Here is a 20,976-nt window from a genome sequence, read left to right as displayed (position 1 = left end):
ACCTGAATTTATTATACCTTGGCAATTCTGTACTGATATGTTTTAGATTCGCTTTGTTTTAATGTACCGGTGAAAATATCAGTCTCATAAACATGCGTGGGTGTGAAGTATTAATGAGGTATGAAGGTAGTTTTTACAAGTCATAAGTGTGTGTGAATATTAGATCATTAACCACTGATATTAATAGTCATCAGTGTGTTCCCTACACATACTAAAAACATCAAATAACGAGAAGTATATTATTTCAACCCACAAAGCATGTAAACTCACTGCGACATATTTATCTAATTGAACACCCACCCACCCATCTCAGTATAATTTAGAGAGGATGAAAGCCTTTCGGGAAGTCCTTTGAACAATTTTAGCGTGTTAAGCATTTGGCCGATAATTGAAGAATTGTGGACAATGGTTAATTCATAGTACATTTAAATAATACCAAGAATGGGAGATATGAGTTAATCATATTGTCTTGGCTTATTTCAATCTCTGAGTCTGCTTAGGTTCTGTGACGTTAGCAAGTATTCGGTCTGAGGTGGGTGAAGGGTAGACCATTCTCATGCACTGAAGTCATGTGACAAGTGCAATCAGTCGTGTGATAAGTGCTTTTAGTCAGGTGATATGTGCACTCAATCAGGTGACAAGTGCACTCAGTCAGGTCATATGTGCACTCAATCAGGTGACAAGTGTACTTAGTCAGGTGACAGTGTGCACATGTCATATGATAATTGAAATCTTCCAGCTGAACAAACATGAGATGGGAGAAGCATGCTCCAACTGTGGTCTGACTTCATTGTGTCAAGTCAGTCTCCTATTACTGTTAGGTTTAGTTATATTTTTTGTCGTCCAAAGTTGTTATTTAACAGAATGTTGTTGATGTTGAGTAACTTACAGCAGAGATGTTTGTGTCTACAGCCTAGCTCCAACAAGGACGTGCCCCTGGAGGATGAAGCCTGGTACCACGGCGCCCTGCCGAGACAAGAGACGGAGGAGCTGCTGAAACAGGAGGGAGACTTCATTGTCAGATTCAAGAGCGACGCCTCCGGCCAGTACGTGCTCTGCTGCAGGTCCGCCGATAAACAGAGGCACTTCCCGATTGTGAAACAAGACGATAGCACGGTCAGTCCATTGCGAGTTTTTAAACCTGCAGAGGTGACAGCAATTTCAATCTTGGGACTTATTTTTGCTGATAGCTATTATTACAATAGTGCTTCTTTTTTTAATAATTGCATAATATATATATATTATATGTAATATATTAGCATAATAGCATAATATTTTCTAAATAAAAGCATGTAAAAACACCATGTAAAATACACATTTTGGTGTTACAATACCATCCTCTGTAGGCAGTGGTGGGGCCAGGGGTCCTGAAAGGCCCCCCTTCCACACATCTTGGTCCCCCTTCCCCTTCCTCCCTCACATTTTAAAATTGAAATGGCATACTGTGTGTGTTTGATATGATATATCATTAAGCCTGACTTTTCTCCTCCACACAATTTTTTGGGATGTCTGAATGTTCTGGTTTTTAACAGTATCGATTGGAAGGAGGGAGTTTTCGGTCAATCCAGGAACTGGTGAACCATCACATGTCAACTCAAACACCGGTGACGAAAGCCATGATGATCAGAAATCCAATAAGTAAGGTCAAGGACGAGCATGAGCTTCGACACAAGGACATCCTGCTGGACACCAAATTAGGACAGGCGAGTTTCATGAAAGACACAATGATTCAATCTTTTAAAGGGTGTGAAGACTCGCGCAAAAAAAGAAACGTCTAATGCCAGTAATCTGACCTAGTTTCAAATGAGGTGTAATAGAAGTGTTACACACCATCATCAATCCCAGCAAATACACATACAGCTTGCTACCGTCAGTAAATGAGACACTAGTGTACAGTCAGTACATACAGCTGCGGTCAATACCCACAGCACAGTGTACAAACGATACAGCGATGGACATCTCAGGTCCAGCTAAAGATATCAAGGTATCACGTTTCATTACTGTCTGCATTTTGTAGTGACACGAGCAAAACGTCACTTGCAAGCAACAGAGAGTTAACTTTTTCAGATGGCAGCACGCTGTTTGGGGCGGGTCTTCATTGCCTTTAATGGTAATGAAAAGTTAATTGGTAGATGAGTTAATTTCAGTGACATTTACCCACTTTGTACCAGTGACCCTGAAACCTTGAATTTTTTTTTTGGCCAATTGACTTGTATTTGCAGTTAACAGGGATGACCATGTGTGCACAACATGTGTCATGTTGTTTACTCCAGTCTATTCCTATCAACACAGTATGTGTGTGCACTAATGTTGAGTTAGTTGGGGAGATTCGTACTGTTGGTACATGGGCTAACGTAAGATGTTAGCTGAATTCTATTGTATACCCCTTCAGCTGTAGGCAATGAAAAATTACTGTTTCAAGGTTTATTAAGCCACTGGTTGCCTCTCATGTGACATATATTGTGAGCTCTCATGTGACATATCACATGACCTCGCATGTGACATCTCCTTGTCTATACTACTGCTGCATTCTTTATTTAAGGTGAAAAAAAAGAAGAAAAAAAGTGAATTTTTATATGAATATCTTGTTAGAACTGTATTAATTACATCCCATATGGTTGTAACTCTTCTCTATTGCACCCCCAGTGAAATAAAATATTAATAAAATGAAAACGGGGGTGGGGTGGGTGAGGGGGTGGGTTTGTTGACTGCATTGTTCTTTTAGTTTCATAAGCATCCTTTTTCTTGTGTACATGCAGGAACATTTCGGTGACGTCCACAAAGCGACATTTAAGAATAAACCTGTCGCCGTCAAGACGTGCAAGGCCACAGTAGATGCTACAACGAGAAGGAAGTTCCTCTCAGAGGCCTACATCCTCAAGAATTACAACCATCCCAACATCGTCAAACTTATCGGCGTGGCAACAGACAGACATCCAATCTACATCGTCATGGAGCTTGTACAAGGTCAAAAACCAGAAAAAATTAATTTGACATCATTTCTTTTTTTCTGTGACAGCTATCAAATTAGTTAGATTAGGGAGGCAAATTTTGCCTCTGATTCATTAGGGAATGTGGTACACCATCAACATGTTATTGTATATGGATACCCTGCCACTCTGGTTAGTTGTATGGAGAAGTATTTTCTGGTCGCAAACAACGTGAAATTTTATCGAAGAAGAAAATGTTTCCTCACTGCTAGTTGAATAACCCAACTCAAAATCTATGCACCTAACTGGAGATTTATTAGTTGATTGAATGTAACCTATTTTGACCGGCTTATAAATATTTTAAATATCCTTATATTGTCCATATATATCCGTATATCATAAATATCCTTATAAATATCTTTCTAAGTATACTGTGACATTTTCTAGAAATTGAAGTTTTGTACGGTGTATTTCTGGTTACACATTCAGAGAAGATTGCAATTATATATGAGCTCTTTTATTAGTTTTTGGCTTGCTTTACACTGATGTGCAACATGTACCATGAACAGAGGAACTTTATTCGCGTACGTTTAGGCTTGTATCATAATTAATACACACAAAACAGACTAAACAACAATAGATTTATGAGATGAAATCAGTAAATTGTTTAAAAACATTGGTTTTACTGACTGATGTTTGCTTCTCTGTCACCTTTGCAGGAGGAGATCTTTTGAAGTTGCTTCGAGATGACAGCAAGACCTTGAGTGTCCCCGTGAGGATTAAAATGAGTGAAGACGCAGCATCAGGGATGGCTTACTTGGAGGGCAAAAGTTGTATTCACAGGTAAACTAGAAAATTGTCCTGGGATTAATAAACATGTGTGTGGGTTTATGGATGTAGGTATGGGTATGCATGTATGTTAGTATGTATTTGTTGAGGAACAAACAAGAACTCAGATAAGTAATCAGGACTCGCGTCTATTTAAAACTTTGTGTGATATCTGCTTTCAAAGGTAAAATGTCAAAACTGGATACTAATTAAAGACAATTCTCGTTAATACTTAACCAAATAAGGAGAATGGGACATTCCCACTCCTTTTAGAAATTAGACATTTTGCTCTTGATGGTTGTAATTGTAGAATGCTGCTAGTAAATTGTAGTGATAAGTAACTTTCTGTTAACAGATAGAACCTCACCACCATCATGCCCCCCCCCCCCACACCTCACACCATTGATCTCCTATCCATCTACACGAATGTTAGAATAAACACTCTGTGGAACTGAAATGATGTTAACATTATCAAAAATGCGGCAACATTAAGGAATGAAACCTCAAGGTAGGGAGAATTTTTTTGGGAGGGGCCCAATAACGTGAGATGCCAATTGCTCTGTATATTACAGCAGATGTAGTAGATTGATATATGGTCACTGCCATGCTCCAACAGTATACCTCTGTAAAACTCATGGTCATGCTTTCACCTCACTGACAGAGACCTGGCAGCGAGGAATTGTCTGGTCGGCACGAAGAATATTCTGAAGGTTTAGCGATTTTGGAATGTCGAGAGAAGAAGAGGAATATCAGATTGACAGCAACAACCTGAGACAGATATCAATCAAATGGACGGCCCCTGGGGCCATGAACTATGGTAAAGGTTGTGTATAGGTATGTCCAGGCGCGTAACCAAGGGGGGCCAACGGGGTGACCGCCCCCCCCCCCTTGAGCACATTTTTTTTGTATATTTTTATGATATCCCTTGTAATTTCAAAATAGAAAATGCTTAATTGCAACTTACAAGGCCTGGGAAGTGCCATTTCCAGCGAACTGGGAGGCATTTTCGGCCAAAGTTTTCTTGTAGGCTTCGTGCCAACTCGTGATGGCGCTACGCTAAGATAGTTTTCAGAGCCATATATTTGGCTCTGATAGTTTGCCTACAGGTTCGCCCCTCCCTTGGCAAATTCCTGGCTACGCGCCTGAGTATGGCAAAGAAGTGGTAAAAGCAGTTACTGTGGGTCTGTTTCAAAACCTGCGTGTTCAAAACCTTAGAGAGTGTTGTGGACGATTGGCTAAGCCGTCGAACTTGTGATCCAAGGATTGCTGGTTCAACTCCTGCCTAGTCCATTACGTTGTGTCCTTGGGCAAGATGCTTTATCTCAATTGCCTCTCTCCACCCAGGGGTTAAATGGGTACCTGTGAGGTAACTTGTCATTGGGCGCAGTATATAACTGCAGCCGCCTGGAGGGATTGTCTCTGGGACAGGTTATCATTGACCAGGGGTAACATCTCTTCTGTAAAGCGCTTTGAGACCTATTGCTGGTATAAGCGCTCTATAGGAGTGAGGTATTCTGTGGGTCTGTTTCAAAACCTGCGTGTTCAAAACCTTAGAGAGTGTTGTGGATGATTGGCTATGGCGTCGAACTTGTTATCCAAGGATTGCTGGTTTGACTCCTGCCTAGTCCATTACCTTGTGTCCTTGGGCAAGATGCTTTATCTCAATTGCCTCTCTCCACCCAGGGGTTAAATGGGTACCTGTGAGGTAACTTGTCATTGGGCGCAGTATATACTGCAGCCGCCTGGAGGGATTGTCTCTGGGACAGGTTATCATTGACCAGGGGTAACATATGTTCTGTAAAGCGCTTTGAGACCTATTGCTGGTATTTAAGCACTATATAAAAGTGAAATATTCTGTGGGTGTGTTTTAAAACCTGCGCGTTCAAAACCTTAGAGAGTGTTGTGGACGATTGGCTAAGGCGTCGGACTTGTGATCCAAGGATTGCTGGTTCGACTCCTGCCTAGTCCATTACCTTGTGTCCTTGGGCAAGATGCTTTATCTCAATTGCCTCTCTCCACCCAGGGGTTAAATGGGTACCTGTGAGGTAACTTGTCATTGGGTGCAGTATATAACTGCAGCCACCTGGAGGGATTGTCTCTGGGACAGGTTATCATTGACCAGGGGTAACATATCTTCTGTAAAGCACTTTGATACCTATTGCTGGTATAAGCGCTATATAAAAGTGAAATATTCTGTGGGTGTGTTTCAAAACCTGTGTGTTCAAAACCTTAGAGAGTGTTGTGGACGATTGGCTTAGGCATCGGACTTATCCAAGGATTGCTGGTTCGACTCCTGCCTAGTCCATTACATTGTGTCCTTGGGCAAGATGCTTTATCTCAATTGCCTCTCTCCACCCAGGGGTTAAATGGGTACCTGTGAGGTAACTTGTCATTGGGCGCAGTATATAACTGCAGCCGCCTGGAGGGATTGTCTCTGGGACAGGTTATCATTGACCAGGGGTGACATATCTTCTGTTAAGCGCTTTGAGACCTATTGCTGGTACAAGCGCTATATAAAAGTGAAATATTCTGTGGGTGTGTTTCAAAACCTGCGTGTTCAAAACCTTAGAGAGTGTTGTGGACGATTGGCTTAGGCGTCGAACTTGTGATCCAAGGATTGCTGGTTCAACTCCTGCCTAGTCCATTACCTTGTGTCCTTGGGCAAGATGCTTTATCTCAATTGCCTCTCTCCACCCAGGGGTTAAATGGGTACCTGTGAGGTAACTTGTCATTGGGCGCAGTATATAACTGCAGCCGCCTGGAGGGATTGTCTCTGGGACAGGTTATCATTGACCAGGGGTAACATCTCTTCTGTGAAGCGCTTTGAGACCTATTGCTGGTATTTAAGTACTATATATAAGTGAGATATTATTATCACTATTTTTTTAATTTTATTTATTTATTTATTTATTATTTTTTGGTCATAATAATTAACATTAGGGGCAATATAACATCATCATCAAATGATGGCATGTTTAATTTTAAGCAAGAGGAATTCGTGCTTTGTTGCTGAAAATTGAAAAAATTATGACAGGTTATGCAAACCTTAAATTTAGCAAAACTTAAACAGTTTAGGAACTAGGAATTCCCACCAAACTAGGGTCTGCTTTATTCTTTAGTTAAAAGTGGGGTTGTATGAAATATTAAGCCTCAAATTATGAAATAGCTTTAAATAACACTGAATTTATTTGAACTCTTTGCATTTTTATAATCAACAGGGCATCCTATGCATCACTTTGGGAACAATTTAAAAAAATTGTGATTCTAGAAAAAAAATCATAATGACTAAAGACTTAAAATAATTATATGGAAGGTTTTTAATAAAGGACTCAAATATTAAGTCAGGGTGCTAAAATATTGATTTCAAAAGCTCAGATATACCTAACTTTAAATTGTTAAATTGGGACAAACAAAAAAGAAAGTTCTCAATTGCCAGTCAGGATGCTCAATATGGATTCCCAGAGCTCAGAAATATGCTTTTCTCTAAAATTAAAATTTTAGTCTATGGAATTTAGAGCCTTTAAATATTAAAATGAGTTTGAAATGTTTTGTAATAACTTCATTCAAATTAGGAATTGATTATATCATTGTTGCTTAATTCAGAAAGACACCCTCTATCTGATGCATTAATGTGGAAAAACTTAGAACCTCACAATTTTTGCCCAAAAAGTAAAACATATTTATAAGGGTTTTAGCCTTAAAAAAATTGATAAATTTGGACAAACAGAAATAGAAAGTTCTCAAATGCCAGTCAGGATGCTCATTATGGATTCCTAGAGCTCAGAAATATGCTTTTCTTCTGAAATGTGTTAGTTTATGGAACTTAAAGCCTCTAAATATTTAAATGATTTTTAAAATGTTTTATTATATCTCTTTCAAATTTGGAATTGATTATATCATTGATGCCTAATTTAGAAGGACACCCTCTATCTGATGCATAATTGTGGAAAAACCTAAAAGGTTAATAGTTTTGGCAAAAATTAAAACAAAATTATAAGGTTTTAGCCTTACAAAATTGTTTAATTTGAACAAACAGATATAGAAAGTTCTTAAATGCCAGTCAGGATGCTCATTATGGATTCCTAGAGCTCAGAAATATGCTTTTCTTCTGAAATGTGTTAGTCTATGGAACTTAAAGCATGACTTTAAAATGTTTTGTTATAACTTCTTTTAAATTAGGAATTGATTATATCATTGTTGCTTAATTTAGAAGGACACCCTCTATCTTATGTATAATTGTGGTAAAACTTAAAAAGGTCATGATTTTTGGCAAAAAATTAAACAAAATTATAAGGTAATTAAACAAAATTATAAGGTTTTAACCCTACAAAATTGTTAAAATTTGGACAAACAAATGTTCTCAAATGCCAGTCAGAATGCTCATTGTAGATTCCCATAGCTCAGAAATATCCTTCTCTCTGAAGTTAAAATGTGTTAGTCTATGTATTTTTATGCTTATTGAAATGATTTTCAAAATGTTTTATTATAACTTCTTTCAAATTAGGAATTGGTGATATCATTGTTGCTTAATTCAGAAGGACACCTTCTATCTAATGTATAATTGTAGGTAAACTTGAAAAGGTCATGATTTTTGGGTTTCAAGGTTTTAGCACTACAAAATTGTTAAATTTGGACAAACAAAAATAGAAAGTTCTCAAATGCCAGTCATGATGCTCACTATAGATTCCCAGAGCTCAGAAATATGCTTCTCTCTGAAGTTAAAATGTGTTAGTCTATGGATTTTTATGCTCATTAAAATGATTTTCAAAATGTTTTAACATAACTTCTTTCACATTGGGAATGTATGATATCACTGTTGCTTAATTCAAAAGGACACCCTCTATCTAATGCATATGTGTAGAAAGAACTTAAAAGGTCATGATTTTGGCCAAAAAAAAAAACTTGTAAGGTGTTAGCCTTACAAAACTGTTAAATTTTGGACAGAAAAAGAAAGTTCTCAAATGCCAGTCAGGATGCTCATTATGGATTCCCAGAGCTCAGAAATATGCTTCTTTTTGAAGTTAAAATGTGTTTCGTCTATGGATTTTTATGCTTATTGAAATGATTTTCAAAATGTTTCATTTTAACTTCTTTCACATTGGGAATGTATGATATTATTGTTGCTTAATTCAGAAGGACATCCTCTATCTAATGCATATGTGTTGAAAGAACTAAAAAGGTCATGATTTTGGCCACAAAAAAAAAAACTTGTAAGGTGTTAGCCTTACAAAACTGTTAAATTTTGGACAAAAAAGAAAGTTCTCAAATGCCAGTCAGGATGCTCATTATGGATTCCCAGAGCTCAGAAATATGCTTCTTTTTGAAGTTAATATGTGTTTAGTCTATGGATTTTTATGCTTACTGAAATGATTTTCAAAATGTTTCATTATAACTTCTTTCACATTGGGAATGTATGATATTATTGTTGCTTAATTCAGAAGGACATCCTCTATCTAATGCATATGTGTTGAAAGAACTAAAAAGGTCATGATTTTGGCCACAAAAAAAAAAACTTGTAAGGTGTTAGCCTTACAAAACTGTTAAATTTTGGACAAAAAAGAAAGTTCTCAAATGCCAGTCAGGATGCTCATTATGGATTCCCAGAGCTCAGAAATATGCTTCTTTTTGAAGTTAATATGTGTTTAGTCTATGGATTTTTATGCTTACTGAAATGATTTTCAAAATGTTTCATTATAACTTCTTTCACATTGAGAATGTATAATATCATTGTTGCTTTATACAGAAGGACACCCTCCATCCTATGCATTATTGTGGAAAAACTTAAAGGTCATGATTTTGGCTGCAAAAAAAAAAAACTTGTAAGGTTTACAAGGCCTTACAAAACTGTTAAATTTTGGACAAAAAAAAAGTTCTCAAATGCCAGTCAGTATGCTCATTATGGATTCACAGAGCTCAAAAATATGCTATTCTCTGAAGTTAAAGTGGTAGTGTGTGGATTTTTATGCTTATTAAAATGATTTTCAAAATGTTTCTAAAATTCCTTTCACATTGGGAATGTATTATATCATATTGCTTCCTTCAGAAGGACACCTTCCATCTAATGCATCACCGTGGAAAGAATTAAACTGTTCATGATATCTAAATTGGGGCCAAAAACTCAACAAGTTCTCCAATGCCACTCAGGATGCCCATTACGGAACCAGAGCTTGGAAACATACTTTTCTCTGAAGTTAAAAGTGGTAGTGTATGGATTTTTATGCTTATTAAAATGATTTTCAAAATGTTTCTAAAAATTCCTTTCACATTGGGAATGTTTTATATCATATTGCTTCCTTCAGAAGGACACCTTCCATCTAATGCATCACCGTGGAAAGAATTAAACTGTTCATGATATCTAAATTGGGGCCAAAAACTCAACGAGTTCTCCAATGCCACTCAGGATGCCCATGACGGAACCAGAGCTTGGAAACATACTTTTCTCTGAAGTTAAAAGTGGTAGTGTATGGATTTTTACGCTTATTAAAATGATTTTCAAAATGTTTCATAATTACTGGGAATGTATTATATCATTGTTGCTTTATACAGAAGGACACCCGCCATCCTATGCATTATTGTGGAAAAACTTAAAGGTCATGATTTTGGCGGCCAAAAAAAAAACTTGTAAGGCTTACAAGGCCTTACAAAACTGTTAAATTTTGGACCAAAAAAAAGTTCTCAAATGCCAGTAAGGATGCTCATTATGGATTCCCAGAGCTCAAAAATATGCTATTCTCTGAAGTTAAAAGTGGAAGTGTATGGATTTTTATGCTTATTAAAATGATTTTCAAAATGTTTCATAATTACTTCTTTCACATTGGGAATGTATTATATCATTGTTGCTTACTTTAGGAGGGACAGCCTTTGTCTCTTATGCATCATAGTGGAAAGAATGAAAATGGTTATGATATTTTGTTTTGGTGGAAAATTTACATATTCGTAAGGCGATATGAATAGTCTTACTAAATCAATTAACTTGAACAAACAAAATGTTCTCAAATGCCAGTCAGGATGCTCATTAGTGATTCTCCGAGCTTGGAAACATACTTTTCTCTGAAGGTTAAAAGTGGTAATGTATGGATTTTTATGCTTATTAAAATGATTTTCAAAATGTTTTTCATAACTTCTATTACATTGGGAATGAATTATATCATTGTTGCTGAATTTAGGAGGACACCCTAAATCATATGCATATATTTGTGGAACAACTTAAATGGTCATGATTTTGGTAAAAAGTAAAACAAAAATCATTAAGTTTTAGCATTACAAAACATTAAATTGGGACAAGTATAAAAAGGTTCTCATATGCCAGTCAGGATGCTCATTATGGATTCCCAGAGACCAGAAATATGCTTTTCTCTGAAGTAAAAAGTGTTAGTCTATGGAACTTAAAGCCTCTAAATATTTATCATGATTTTTGACATATTTTCTTATAACTTCTTTCAAATTTGGAATTGATTGTATCCATTGTTGCCTAACACAGAAGGAAACCCTCCATTTTATGTGTAATTGTGGAAAAAAACTTAAATGGTCATGACTTTGGCCAAAAATGAAAAAAATCATAAGGTTTTAGCCTTACAAAATCATTAAATTTGGACCAAAACAAAAGTTTTCAAATGCAGAAACATGTATTGAGTTAAAATGAAAAGATAAAATGAGTGTGGCCAAAAACAAATTGAATCACAAGGCTATTGCCCGTTACATAATAAATAATTGGGATCAAATCATTTTAGAAACAGGTCATTATTTTGGCAAATAATTAAAAATCATCATAAGGCAAACAAAATAAGGTATTTATAAGCATGTACAATATCATTATAGTTTGGACAAAATATGAAAGTTCTAAAATAGATTCCCAGAGCCCAGAAATGTTCTTTTCTCTGAAAGTTAACCTTCTAAACATTAAAGTGATTTTCCCCCAAAAATGTTTATAACCTCTTTCAAGGTAGGAACAGATCATATTCATCTAACTTAATTCAGAATGACAACTTTCAATCTAGGTATAATATTAGAAAGAATTAAAAATAGGTCACGATTGTAGCCACAGAAAAAAAAAATGGAGTTAAAGGTGGTAGTCTTTAGAAGTTTTACCCTTCAAAAATTAAAGTGATGTTACAAAAAATGGCTATAACTTTTATCAATGTGGGAACTGATTATATTACTTAATTCAGAAGTAATAATAACTCAGAAGTAATAAGTACTCAGACGTAATAAGTCAGAAGTAATATTCAGAAGTAATAATAACTTAAATCAGAATGACAACTTCCAATCTAGGTGTAATATTAGAAAGAATTAAAAAAAGGTCAGAATTTTAGCCACAGCAAAAAATGGAGTTATAACCCTCTTAACATGCCACTTTTAGCTTCAGAGAAAAGCATAAAATTCTTGATGCTGAGAATCTAAATTGAATGATTTTGTGTTATATGAAATCATTTTGATAATTAGGGACTACCACTAAACAAATGCAAACCAGGGCTCTAGGAATCCATAAAGAGCATCCAGACCTGATAATTGAGAATAAAAGACATCCTATGCATAATTTTGGAAAGAATTAAAACAGTCATGATTTTTACTAAAGAATTAAAAAAAAAAAAGTCATAGGCTATATATGGCCCTACAAAACTTTCAATTTGGCAGAAGTTTTCAAATGCCATTGTTGCTTTTTACTGAAGGACACCCTCCACCCTATGCGTAATTTTGGAAAGGCCTTAAAAGGTCATGATTGTTTTCAAATATTATCAAAAATCATTCAATTTGGACAGAAGTCAGGATACTCATAATGGCATCTCAAAGCTCAGAAATGTGCATAAAATGATTTTCAAAATTTGTCATAATAATTTCTTTCAAATTTGGATTGTATTATATGATTGTTGCTTAATTCAGAAAGACACACACCATCCTATGCATCATTGTGGAAATACTTATAAAGGTCATAGTTTAGCTAAAGAAAATTATAACTTAGTTAATTTAAATTTAACTTAAATTTAATTTTACAAACTTATATAATTTGGACCAAATAACAATTTCTCAAATGCCAGTCAGGATGCTCGTTATGGATTCTCAGAGCTAGGCCTCTTATAATATTAAAATAATTTTATGGTTTTAGAGTAACAAAACTTAAAGTTGGACAAACAAAAATAGAAAGTTCTGATGTTAAAGTGTTAGTCTATGGAACCAAAAGCCTCTAAATATTAAAATGATTTTTTAAAATGTTTTATTATAACTTCTTTCAAATTAGGAATTGATATAATTGTTGCTTAATTCAGAAGGATACCCTCAACTTAAAAGGTCATTTTTTTGGCCAAAAAATAAAACAAAATTATAAGGTTTCAGCCTACAAAACTGTTAAATATGGACCAAAACAAATAGAAAGTTCTCAAATGCCAGTCAGGATGTTCATTATGGATTCCAAGTTAAATAGTTAGTCTATGGAACTTAGAGCCGCTAAATATTAAAATGATTTTTAAAATGTTTTGTTATAACTTCTTTCAAATTAGGAATTTATTATATCATTGTTGCTTGTGGAAAAAATAGGAAGACATGATTTGCCACAAAAAAATCATTAGGTTTCAGCCATGCAAAAATCAACAAAGGTACTCAAATGCCAGTCAGGATGCTCATTATAAATTCCCAGAGCTCAGAAATATGCTTTATACTGAAACTAATAGTTGAAGTCTATGGACTGTTTAAACCTCTAAATATTAAAATAATTATCAGAATGTTTCATTTCACTTCCTTTCAAATTGAGAATGTAGCATATTATTTGAACTTAATGCAGTAGGACAACTTCCATCCTAACCATAGTTTTGGAAAGAATTAAAAAGCTAAGACAAAAAAATCATCAGTCAATAATATTAATAATAATAAGTAATATTTTAAGCGCATAATCAGCAACACTGCTCAAAGCGCTTTGCAAATGTAAAACCTAAAAACAAATAGTAACAAAAACCTAAATATTAAATATATAGAACCAATAAGGCATAAAATGTAAAAGCCCAACAATATAAAAAACACTTGTACTAAACGATAATAAAAAAATACAACCTGAATGCATACAGTCCAAAACAACTTCAGAAGTATGTAAATAGTAAAATAATTTTAAAAACTTAACAAAATGCACAAAAGATTAAATCATAGTCTATGTTTATAAATATAAATAAGTATGAGAAACAATAGTACAGTAAGACCATTATTGTAAAAGCCTAAAACAGATAGTAATAAACACCCAATGCTAAACAATAATAAATAGAACCCTAAATTCAGTCGAAAAAAAAACCCCTTTCAAATGTCACATAGAATGCTCATTATGAGTTACCAGATATGCTTGTCTAGGATCAGTTTAAAGTGGTTTATTGGGAATTTTTAACCCTTTAAAAATAACTCTATATTTTACCATAATCATGACCTTTTAAGTATATGCATAGGATGGAGGGTGTCTTTTTGAATTATGTAATAATGTATTATTCATTCCCAGGTTAAAAGAAGGTTATTCTAAAACACTTTGAAAATTGTTATGATATCATGAGGCTTAAAATTCCATAGACTACCACTTTTATCTGGATAGAAAAGCAAATTTCTGATTTTCTAATTTCATTTAATTTTACAAAAATAGATGGAATGAGAAGAACCATTCCCACCTTGAAAGAAATTCTAAAAAAACATAGAAACTGCATAGTAAAGCATATTTCTGAGCTCTGTATGAAAACATAGGGAGCATCCTGACTGTGAATTGAGAACTTTCGTTCTCCAAATTCACTAAATTTGTAAAGTTGCAGCCATATGGCTCACATCATGATCAATTTAATTCTTTCCACACATGTGCATTAGAGAGAGGGTGTCGTTCTTATTAAGCAACAATGATATTATTCTCAATTTGAGAGAATTTATAATGAAACATTTTGAGAATCATTTTAATATGCTAAAAATTCCATATGCTACCACTTTTAACTTCAGAGAGAAGCATACCTGGGCTCTTGGTATCCATAATGAGCATCCTGACTGGCATTGAGAACTGTTTTTGTCTGAATTTATTGAGTTTGTATGGCCAAAGCCTTACTTTGGGGAGGGGGGTAAAAATCACGACCCTTTTAGTTCTTTCCACACATATGCATTGGATAGAGGGTGTCCTTCTGATTAAGCAACAATGATATTATTCATTCTCAATTTGAGAGAATTTATAATGAAACATTTTGAGAATCATTTTAATATGCTAATAATTCCATATGCTATCACTTTTAACTTCAGAGAGAAGCATATCTGGGCTCTTGGTATCTATAATGAGCATCCTGACTGGCATTGAGAACTGTTTTTGTCTGAATTTATTGAGTTTGTATGGCCAAAGCCTTACTTTGGGGAGGGGGAGGGGGGGTAAAAATCACGACCCTTTTAGTTCTTTCCACACATATGCATTGGATGGAGGGTGTCCTTCTGATTAAGCAACAATGATATTATTCAATCTCAATTTGAGAGAATTTATAATGAAACATTTTGAGAATCATTTTAATATGCTAAAAATTCCATAAACTACCACTTTTAACTTCAGAGAGAAGCATATCTGGGCTCTGGGTATCCATAATGAGCATCCTGACTGGCATTGAGAACTTTTTTTGTCTGAATTTATTGAGTATGTATGGCCAAAGCCTTACTTTGGGGAGGGGTAAAAATCACGACCCTTTTAGTTCTTTCCACACATATGCATTGGATGGAGGGTGTCCTTCTTATTAAGCAACAATGATATTATTCCTTCTCAATTTGAGAGAATTTTAGTGAAACATTTTGAGAATCATTTTAATAGGCTAAAGATTCCATAAACTACCACTTTTAACTTCAGAGAGAAGCATATCTGGGCTCTGGGAATCCATGAGCATCCTGACTGGCACTTGAGAACTTTTTTTTGTTTCCAAAATTTAATGATTTTGTATGGCTATAGCCTTATGAGTTTCTTTTTTTTTTGTGGCCAAAATCATGACCTTTATAGTTCTTTCCATGCATATGCATTAGATAGTGGGTGTCCTTCTTATAAAGCAACAGTGATATTATTCATTCTCAATTTGAGAGAATTTGTAATGAAACATTTTGAGAATCATTTTAATAGGCTAAAAATTTCATAGACTTCCACTTTTAACTTCAGAGAGAAGCATAACAGGGCCCTTGGTGTCTATAATGAGCATCCTGACTGGCATTTGAGAACTTTTTTTTTTGGTCCAAATTTAATGAATTTGTATGGCTATATAACCTAAGGAGTTTATTTATTTTTTGGCCAAAATCATGACCTTATTTTAGTTCTTCCTACATATATGCATTAGATAGAGGGTGTCCTTCTTATAAAGCAGCAGTGATAGTATTCATTCTCAATTTGAGGGGATTTATAATGAAACATTTTGAGAATCATTTTAATAGGCTAAAAATTCCATAGGCTACCACTTTTAACTTCAGAGAGAAGCATATCTGGGCTCTGGGAATCCATAATGAGCATCCCGACTGGCATTTGAGAACCTTTTTTTTTTGGTCAAAATTTTTGGGATTTCGTATGGCTTATAGCCTTATCAATTCTCTTCTTTTTTTGGCCATTTTTTTTTAGTTTTTTCTACACTGTATAGAGGGTGTCCTTCTTATTAAGCTATAATGAGATTATTCGTTCTCAATTTAAAGAAAGTACAAAGACACATTTGAAAATCATTTTATTAGTGTTCCATAGACCGACACTTACCTTCATTGAAGAGTATACCCGAGCTCTTGGAATCCATAATGAGCATCCTGACTGGCATTTGAGAACATTTTTTTTTTCTTTCAAAATTTAATGATTTTGTCTGGCCAAAGCATTAAGATTGTATTTCTCATTTTTGGCCAAATCAGAACATTCACAATTTGAAATAAAACACAAGGAAACATTTTGAAAATCGTTTTATTATGTGAAACACTTTCAATCCCAAACCCTGCCACTTCATTGAAGAGTTTACCTGAGCCCTTGGAATCCATAATGAGCATCCTGATTGGCATCTTAGATTTTTTTTGTCCAAATTCATTGATAATGTATTTCCCCACCCCACATCCCCCTCCCCCCAGGCCCCCAATTTGAAAAATAAGAATTATTTGTTAAAAACAGTTGACACATCATACTGTAGCTCTAGGAATCAATAATCAAACATATAAATCTAAACATCATAAGGCTCAGATATAGTCCTGTTTAATTCCAACCAATCAGTTTTAATTAATCTAATCTAAACAATGGTCTAATCAATCTCTCCTGAAGTGAATGTATTAGTGATTCTTATTTTGATATTTTTATAATTTTCTCGACATATAAACTATTAGGCCGGGTTGTCAGATGGACAACCAGTCAAAATCCGTAAAAAATTTGCCCCTAGCTTACATCGTAGCATGAAACATCAACAGCCAGGTACTAGCATTCAAATCTTCTTCAGATACATATTTAATTGATTGCATATATAATAAAATATATATATATAAATATGTTTTTTAGACTCTTCCATTCAACGTGAGACTTGCATCATCTATCTCCTCAGGAATCAACCCGTTCTGCTTGTCCTCTCTCTATCCTCTTTCAGGAAGATACACGTCGCTCTCTGACGTCTGGAATTATGGAGTACTCCTCTGGGAGATATTCTCCAGAGGTAGCACTCCGTACCCCGGCATGAATAACAACGAGGCCAGAGAGAAAATACAAGGCGGTAAGTACTGAAAAACAATGAGAGAGGAATATGAAGTCACCTTAACCTTACCCTCCCCCTTTAAGGAAAATAAGAATATTGGCCAGATGAACTGGAAAATAATAGTACTCACTGTATGCAATTCAAATTAAAATTAAAAGACAATATATAATAGATAACAAAAGTTACACCAGGTGGTCCTCAGTTGGTTACTATAGTTACACAAGAAAGCCTCAGTAGGTATAATAGAGGGTTTCCAAAGCTGTACCAGACAGTTAATGAATTATTCTTTGGGGGAGTGGAGGGGGGTTAATTTTTGTAAAGCTGTAACTGCTTCCTTCTTTTCGTCCTCAAGAAAAATGCCACCTTAATTTACGTTAGATACTAACTACTGCTAGTTACATATAATATGAATGATACAAATGATGTAGAAAAAAGTCTGACATTCTTGGAAATATGCCTAAAATGTCTCGTTATTGACCACTACCATAGCGACCGTTAGATGCCTGTGCTTGTTTTTCGTTGTCATGGTTATAAGCCTATCTTCTCCACAATTTCAGGCTATCGGATGAACCAGCCTCCCGAATGTCCAGATGCCGTCTGGGAATGGATCCAGGCCTGCTGGAGGAAAGAACCAGAGGACAGACCAAACTTTTCAGAAATCAAGACAGCGATGAAGAAGATACATAAAATATTTAAATAGAATGCAATCTCTTTTTAAAAAAATTCAATTATTTCAACATCCAATAGTGTGAGATTCAGTCTGATACAACTCAAGGGTACAGAGGTGAAAAGCCACCATCTTTACAAATCTATTGCCAATGTTTGCTCAGGAAACATCCCAGAAATATGGCCGTCGATTAAGTGAATCCCAAATTACGTGATCGAGAATGTTTCACTTTATCCGGTGTTTTCTGGTGAAGAAGAGAATGGATTGTATGGTTGCATGGTTCCCCCATCAAACACTGGATTCTTGGAACGATTGGAACCGATAACCGTTTCAAAATGGAATATACATAGCATGGCATTTACCTATGTTTAGTTTGTTCATGACAGTACTCATCCAATTATCGTGGGCTTGCAGTCTTGTTAAGAAATGATGTATTTACAATATATTTCTCACCCTGTAAAGTTAATTGTCATTTATACAGTCTGAAACAGTTTTTGATTTAGTAAGTGTACCTAAGTAAGTGTACCTAAATTCCAACTGATATACATTAATGGTAAGTCTCGTTAACTATTTTGTCGTGGGATGACACCAGGTCTTTTATTTATAGGTGAGATGTTGTTCGTTGTCACATTGTGACGGCCATTAGCATATTTACCACAGTTACTCTGATATAGTTGATGGCAAAGTAAATTTGATCAGTGAAACAACATATATCTTTGTGTTCCAACTCTTTTTTTTCTGTATCAGGAAATTTCAAATACTTCTTATAAATTAATTGGCAACAAAAAAGTTTGATCAATAACATCAAGGGAAATATATCCAATGAGTTTTTAGCCATGTTGGAGACACAAGCTGCTTCTTTGGTATTTCCTTTTGCAGTATTTGCTTTGCAAGAAAAGTTTGTATAACACTATTGGACCGTTTGCAGGCAAAAAGCTGGATTATTGATTTGAAACTATTGAAAAAAATTGAAGAAAGAAAATGAGGTTCATATGCAAAAGTTAATAATGATTGTCCCAATGTGCACAAAACAAGGTATTGATTGTTCAACATATTGAAATTCATACAGGCAGAGCTTGGTTAGTGGATCAATAACATGAACTCAATTCTCATTATGAATAATAGTTGTAATATTGTCTTGCAATGTAACAACAATAGATAATAGACAATAGAAAACACATACTGCTAAATGGTTACTCATTACAATGGGGTCTATTAAATAGCTCATTGCTGGATAATTACACATACTGCTAAATGGTCACTAATTTCAATGAGTCTACGAAATAGCTCATTGCTGGATAATTACGCGTACTGCTAAATGGTCATTAATTACAATGGGGTCTATTAAATAGCTCATTGCTGGATAATTACACATACTGCTAAGTGGTCATTAATTACAATGGGTCTATGAAATAGCTCATTGCTGGATAATTACGCGCACTGCTAAATGGTCATTAATTACAATGGGGTCTATTAAATAGCTCATTGCTGGATAATTACACATACTGCTAAATGGTCACTCATTACAATGGGTCTATAACATAGCTCATTGCTGGATAATTACATGTACTGCTAAATGGTCACTCATTACAATGCGATCGTAAAACTAGGTCATTGGTTTGTATTAAATCTAAATAAGATATGGATTGAGTGCTCATTACGATGGCTATTTTTTTCAACATTTGAAAAAGAAATGCATTTCCTTTCTATTTATTCAAGGTTAATCCCCAAAATTAAAAGTCAATATGTCACACAGGATAACTGTTGCATATCTGATATCTCCTCATAATTTTGCAATATTTATATGTATCCCAGAATTGCTTGGAGGATTTTTGTCTCCTTTTCTGCCATTGTAGATATTTTTTTATTTACACAGGAATAGTTTGTATTACATTTGACGGACCAACATTTCATAAAGTTTCTCTTTTGTGCGACAAAGTTTAGTATTTTACTTCTTAGACTGCAATACACACTTTGTGTTTTACTTTCTGTTCTTCGATGGTAACAAATTTGTTGTATCAGAAAAAAGAGTTCCTTGTATTTTCACTTCCTTCTAAGTGTGTTTCAAAAAACTTGATAAAACTGCGCATGTAACAAAAATGTATATATGCCATAAGAAGACATGAAGTTTCATTCTTAACTAGAATTAACACAAGCAGAACTGGAGGATATGTATACAAATGAATTTTAAAGCCATGTATAATTTTGAACAATAATGCAACAGGTTAGCTACATATTTGTATCAATGATTTCTGTATTGGGGTAGGGGGTGGGGGGTGTTTACCTCGTAAACAAACCAATTCATTTTACCCTATATGAATAGGACTTACAACATGGGAGGAAAGGAATAAATTGCTTTCAACCAAAAACAACAACTTTCTTGAAGCAATTACAGAAGCTTTATGCATTTAATTGTAAACTTAATCAAGCCTACAGTGGTTAAAGTGGTGAACAAATCCATTGATCTTCCATAGTTAACACTCAAGAAATTTTTCATATTTTAGGCACAGAAATCACATTGATAATGTTTGAAATTGTTCCACTTGGAATACATTATTTGAGGTTAAAGTTGTCTAGTGAAATTAATGACCTTCATTGGCATGGGATTTTAGTATCTTGACAGGGCAGAAAATTTGTTATATTTTTCCTCAAAATGCTCCTTTAAACATCTGGACATGAGCAAGATGCAATACGATGTATGTTATGTTCAAGATCTCAAACAATAGCAAGATTTTTTTGTGTTTTTTTTGTACATTTTGTCCTTTTTATGTTTTAAACAGTGTTCTGGTTTTTACTGGTAGAGGGAAATCTTAACTTCACAGATATATATTATTTTGCAATCTTTATTGTTATTATTATCAAAAGTAAACTTTTTAATAAT

The 20,976-nt window shown here is 34.7% G+C and overlaps 1 pseudogene; it reads left to right on the top strand.

The window, feature by feature from the left end:
• Positions 1 to 20,600, top strand: part of LOC139979955 (tyrosine-protein kinase Fer-like) — a 34,598-nt pseudogene extending 13,998 nt beyond the window's left edge.
• Positions 20,601 to 20,976: the final 376 nt, after the last annotated feature.

Source organism: Apostichopus japonicus, chromosome 14 (genome assembly GCF_037975245.1).
Source record: "Apostichopus japonicus isolate 1M-3 chromosome 14, ASM3797524v1, whole genome shotgun sequence".
In the NCBI taxonomy this organism is placed as follows: domain Eukaryota; kingdom Metazoa; phylum Echinodermata; class Holothuroidea; order Aspidochirotida; family Stichopodidae; genus Apostichopus; species Apostichopus japonicus.
Note: the sequence above shows the minus strand (reverse complement) of the source record. Positions and strands in the feature narration are given on the sequence as shown.